This window comes from Geotrypetes seraphini, chromosome 3 (assembly GCF_902459505.1).
Source record: "Geotrypetes seraphini chromosome 3, aGeoSer1.1, whole genome shotgun sequence".
NCBI classification, from domain to species: domain Eukaryota; kingdom Metazoa; phylum Chordata; class Amphibia; order Gymnophiona; family Dermophiidae; genus Geotrypetes; species Geotrypetes seraphini.
In genome coordinates this window covers 213,312,613-213,318,848 of record NC_047086.1, presented here as the reverse complement: position 1 = coordinate 213,318,848, position 6,236 = coordinate 213,312,613, and the positions used below count along the sequence as shown (strand labels likewise).

Below are 6,236 nucleotides of genomic sequence, written 5' to 3'. Positions count from 1 at the left end.
GCCTGTTCCTGAAGGAGAGGCAGAACACGGTGAAGAAAGTGCTGGGAATCAGTGATTTTCTCTGTAAATGCTTGGAATCAGAGATTTCTCTATGCAAGCTGATGTAATTGGGGGGGAGGAGCCAGCAAGCTAAAAACCGTGAATAATCGAAAGCATGAATGCTGAAACCGTGAATACGGAGGGAGAAGTGTAACTGTTTTACAGAGCTGTGCCCCTGCATCCAACAAGAAGTCAGCAGAAGACTGCACCTAAGAAAAGGGGGAAAAGGCCAGCAAATAGGAAGAATGCCAGTGAAGTGCCAGTCCCCAAAACAGGAAATCTGCCTGACCAGGCTAGGATGCAAGAGCTTATTTTCAAGCTTCTTCATAAGGAGTGTGGAGCAGATTGTGCCAAGTTCCAGAAGAGTAAGCTGCGGCACAGATTCACGGAAACAGCATTGGAGAGACCACCCACAGCTAGACACTCCTGGGGAGGGAGAGACACAGAGAGACCTTTAGTGCCACCTGGAATTCAGCCATGATCAGTACCGGGAGCTGCAGAAATATGACAAAGAGACAGGAATTTTCTTTACAGCCTCTGTCTGGAATGACTTCATACATAAATTGAATGTTCCCTTTTTTAAAATTGCCTTTACAAATGCTAACAATTTTCCCTACTTAGCAAAGACAGGGTGCCCAATGGTGATTTCTAGCGGTATGCAGTCAAAAGACACAATGTGTCGGGGTTTATCAGATGGTTAAAGACGTTAATCCAAACTTCTGTATACTACAGTGGACCAGCGCCTATCCTCTTCAACCAGAGGGAGTCAACCTCTGCATAATAAAGGCATATCATTCTGCATTTCCTGATATTCCCATTGGATACTCTAACCTTGAAACTGGTATTGCCCATCACACCAGCTGCTGCTGCCATGGATGCAAAGGTTTAACATGTAATAAAGTACCACAAATTATAGCTTCATAAATTTTGAAAAAGGCAATAACAAGAAAGTGATACAAATTTCGATGTGTACATATCAAAGGGCTCCTTTTACAAAGGTGCATTAGGGCTTTAACGCGCGCTGAATTGCCACATGCCCTAGACCTTAACGCCAGCATTGAGCTGGCGTTAGTTCTAGAAGCGTAGCAACGGGTTTAGCACGCGCTAAAATCCTGCGTATGCTAAAAACGCTAGCGCACCTTAGTAAAAGGAGCCCATAGTGTATATAACAGACAATAAGAATGTTTTAGCAAGTAAGCAAGTGTACAATTATACAAGAAGGGGGTTCCCTGAATGGTGAAACTTAAAAACTCAGTATAGCTTGCCGGGCCTGTGCTTCCAGACAGATTTGCTGGGGCATCAGGCGCCAAGTGGAATAAATTAATATATGAATTTTTGAATAAAAAAAACCAAAAAACTAGTCTTAGAGACATTTGGAGCATTGAGATACAGCAGCAGATTTCTGCGTCTCAGTGGCCATGAATTTGGACTTGGAGGATGAGATGTACAGTGTCAGCATCTATGAGACAAACGTGGGGTTTTTTGTTGCATAGAAGTTTTTGGACCCCTGTTAGATTACAAAAATTAGATAGTTCTAAGTCAAATAGATGCTGGCACTGTGATCTCAATATAGGGACACTGGATCATCTGCTCTTCTTTTGTCCCTTGATACTTAAATTTTGGCGATCCATTTGGGGTCAAATCAATAGAATACTGGAATTTCCAGTGGCATTGACATATGATACAGTGCTGTTTGGCATGTTATTGAGGGCCAAGAGTCCAATAACTTCATGTAATAATAGACTACTTTTCATCATAATGGGAGTTGCCATAAAGCTCATTTTAAAAAATTGGAAAAATTAGGGCAGGTTAAACTATAGTTTTTGGTGGGAATCCTTGTGCCAAACTTATAAATTTGAACGTATGAGTGCAATACAATTGGGACATTATAAGAAATTCAAGGAGGCTTGAGACCCTTTGACAAAATTTTGTAAAGATTGATTATTAGTTTTAGCCCTTTGATTATACACTTCCAGGATGGGTGAGTGGGAGGGGGGAGGGGATATGCCTTTCATTTATTATTTGATCGCAATTTTGTTTATCTTGATCATTTGTATTATTTTTGATTGTCTTTATGCTGTATGAAAGGGTGAGTGGGTGGGAAGGGATATGTTTTTATTATATCATTATATCATTTGATGGAATTAAGTGCTCTTTATTTATACATTGATAATATGTTGCACTTGATGTTGGCTTTTAAATGAATAAAGATATGGAAAAAACCCAAGTTATTAAGAATAGGGGCTGTTAATGCCAATCCAATCTCATCAGCTTCTTTGACTGGGTAACAAGAAAGCTGGATTTAGGAGAGTCCCTAGACGTCATGTACCTGGACTTCAGTAAAGCTTTTGATAGTGTCCCCCACCGCAGGTTATTGAGCAAGATGAAATCGATGGGATTAGGTGAAACACTAACCGTATGGGTCAATGATTGGCTAAGTGGTAGACTTCAGAGGGTAGTGGTTAACGGTACCCTCTCTAAAATATCGGAGGTGACCAGTGGAGTGCCACAGGGCTCGATCTTGGGCCCGATCCTTTTCAACATATTCATAGGAGACCTGACAAAGGGGCTTCAAGGTAAAATAACATTGTTCGCCGATGACGCCAAACTATGTAACATTGTAAGTAACAGCAATTTATCTGACAGTATGACGCAGGATCTGCTTTTATTGGAACATTGGTCCTTGACCTGGCAGCTGAACTTCAACGCTAAAAAATGCAAGGTCATGCACCTTGGCAACAATAATCAGTGCAGAACGTACTCATTGAATGGTGAGACCTTGGTCTAGAACTGCAGCAGAACGAGATTTAGGGGTGATCATTAGTGAAGACATGAAAACTGCCAATCAAGTGGAGAAGGCTTCATCAAAGGCTAGACAAATGCTGGGTTGTATCCGTAGAAGTTTTGTTAGCCGGAAGCCCGAGGTCCTAATGCCATTGTATAGAACCATGGTGAGACCTCATCTGGAGTACTGTGTACAATTCTGGAGGCCACATTACCGTGAAGATGTGCTGAGAGTTGAGTCGGTTCAGCGAATGGCCACCAGGATGGTCTCAGGGCTCAAGGATCTCTCGTATGAGGAAAGGCTGAAAAAATTGCAGCTATACTCTCTCGAAGAACACAGGGAGAGGGGAGACATGATTGAGACATTTAAGTATATCACTGGTCGTCTCGAGGTGGAAGATGATATTTTCTTTCTTAAAGGACCCTCGGCCACAAGAGGGCATCCGCTGAAAATCAGGAGTGGAAAATTTCATGGCGACACCAGGAAGTATTTCTTTACCGAAAGAGTGGTTAATCATTGGAATGAGCTTCCAGTGCAGGTAATCGAGGCCAACAGCGTGCCAGATTTTAAGAATAAATGGGATGCCCATGTTGGATCTCTAAGAGGGTACAGTTAAGGGGATGGGTCATCAGAGTGCAATCTCTCAGAGGGTTAAGGGGGAGGGTCAATACAGTGGGCAGACTTGATGGGCCATGGCCCTTTTCTGCTGTCATTTTTCTATGTTTCTACGTTTCTATTAGATCGCACAGTATAAATATATTTCAATGAGGGAATCGAGAACAAGTTTTGGGTAATGAAATAAAGGGATCGTTGAGGGGAGTAAGGAATTAAAAGCCTATTAATGAAATCCGGGACTCTCCTCTAGCCGTGACCACAATGATATAGCTCGGTGTGTTTTCAGGGCAACCAGAAGCTGGGGATCTGTCAGTAGAAAGTACGCCTCTCACTCTGTCTCTCTTTCTTGGGGAACGGGGACCCTGATCTGTGTTCTAGGTACAAACAAAGGTCTTTGCAGGATTACTGAGAAATGTGTGACAGGTGTCTATCCAGAGGAAAAAGCTATCTAACTGGTGCTATATCCAGGAGATCAGAGGAGAAAAAGGGTCCTTGGAGTCAGAGAGTCCATCGTCAGTCAAAAGGAAGACTAAATTTGAGAGAAGGGAAGGAGAGAGTCCAGGAGACTGTGCAAGACGGAATCAGAAACCCTTATTTTGCAGTATATCCTGTCAACCTTAAGTTGTAAACAAAACAGTTATAAATTGCACTGTTTTGTCTAGAAGGAATTTTCTCAGCAAGGACTATAATTTTAGAACACAAAAACTCTCTCCTTAGACTGTTAATTTTCATTTAATTCAGCATTTATATACCATTTGCTCCTGATACTAGACTAGTTTGAAGTGGATTCCATTACATGCAAAATTCAAAAATGTTTCTCAAACAGTGACTACTAAATAAATACTAAAGCAACAAAATTCATCCAGTAATCCAGCAATTCTTCCCTTAATAAAACAGCATCCTACACAAACCACTCTCCTTCTACCCATTAAACTTCCCTTCCCCCTCCTTTCCCCAGAGTCTTTGTAATTTTTGATGGCATGAAGGACAGGACAGGAGGAAAAACACTATACCCCTCTTTTACAAAGGTGCGCTAAGCTTTATAGCGCGCTAAATATTGGCATGCGCCAAATGCTAACGCATGCATGTTATCCTATGGGCACGTTAACGGTTAGCGCATGTGTTGATTTAACACGCGCTAAGTCCGCACCGAAACGCTTAGCGCGCCTTTGTAAAAGAGGGCCTATAAAACACTCTAAAAGATGCCTACAGTTAGGTGCCCAGATCGGCACACCCTCACTTAGCCCCTCTTTTACAAAGCCCAATAGTGCAGGGCCACTGTGGTATCTGCCCCACAGCCTGTAGTGTTTTAGAGGGTTTCAGGGCTTTTGCTGTCCGGGGTGTTATTTATTTTAAATGCTTAATTGGAACTGATAACAAGCATCTAGCACCTCATAATCGGTGCCTAACTCGGAAGGCGCCAACCACTTTCGGGTAGGCTCCTAGTCAAAAGTAAGACTGGTTAGGGATGGATCGTGGGCATGGAGGTGCCTGTTTTGGACTTAGGTGCCAGTATTTAGGCCAAGAAAACCCTGGCATAAATATGGTGTACCTAAGGTTCGGACCCTCCCTAAGTCAAGTTTCATGTTTTCAAGTTTTATTTAAAATTTGTTAAATTGCCTATACAGGGTTTCTAGGCAGTGTACAGTTAAAAATAATAATACTATGTGTTTACAAAACAATACACTCTAGACCAGTGGTCCCCAACTCTGTCCTGGAGGACCACCAGCCAGTCGGGTTTTCGGGATAGCCCTAATGAATATGCATGGAGCAGATTTGCATTCCTGGCACCTCCATTACATGCAAATCTCTCTCATGCATATTCATTAGGGCTATCCTGAAAACCCGACTGGCTGGTGGTCCTCCAGGACAGGGTTGGGAACCACTGCTCTAGACCACAATTTAGTAAGACAAACTCACAGATACGAGAGGCAAAAGGGTAAGAACTACAGTAACAATAAGGAAAGAAACATGACAGGTAAAAAAATATGGGGAGAGGAATTTTCATGTCGTCCTAAAAAGGATTCTCGTTTAGCTCTAATAACTTCCTTCATCTCACTTGTTAACCACGCAGGATGCCGTTTGGTCTTCCTACCTCCTTTTTTTGATATATGGAATATATCTGGTCTGGGCTTCCAGTATGGTATTTTTGAATAGCATACATGCCTGATGTAAATTTTTGACCTTTGCAGTTTCTTTTTTACTATTCTTCTCATGTTATCAGTCTCCTTTTTTAAAGTTAAATTCTATTGTATTGGATTTCTTATGTGGATTTATTCTAGGGATTGTATCAAATCTGATTGTGTTACGATCACTGTTATTAAGTGGCCATGGCACCATTACTTCCTGCACCAATTCATGCGCTCCACTAAGAACTAGGTCTAGAATTGCTTCGCCTCTTGTTGGTTCCTGAACCTGCTGCTCCATAAAGCTGTCCTTGATTTCATCAAGGAATTTTATCTCCCTAGCTTGCCCTGATGTCATTAACTTGCTAATTAGTGGCTCTGTCCAACTCCATTCCTGGACTGCCCCTAGCCTAATAATAATAATAATAGTAACAGTTTATATTCCGCAGGACCGTGAAGTTCTATGCGGTTTACAATGATTAAAAGGTATTACAGATTGAGTGGAATAAACAAAGTTCAGAGTTAGTGAATAACAGTTCTAAAGAACATTTGTTGAGGACTAAGATTGTATAGGTCAGTTACCTAAGTACTTAGCCTAGCCACGTCTAACCTATCTGATACTTAATATCAGTGGCTGACCAGCTTAGTGGGGTTTAACCAAGCAGGATATT

General features: G+C 41.8%; 1 pseudogene; it reads left to right on the top strand.

Moving 5' to 3' along the window:
• Positions 1 to 337: 337 nt before the first annotated feature.
• LOC117357248 lies at positions 338 to 928 on the top strand (annotated as a pseudogene).
• Positions 929 to 6,236: the final 5,308 nt, after the last annotated feature.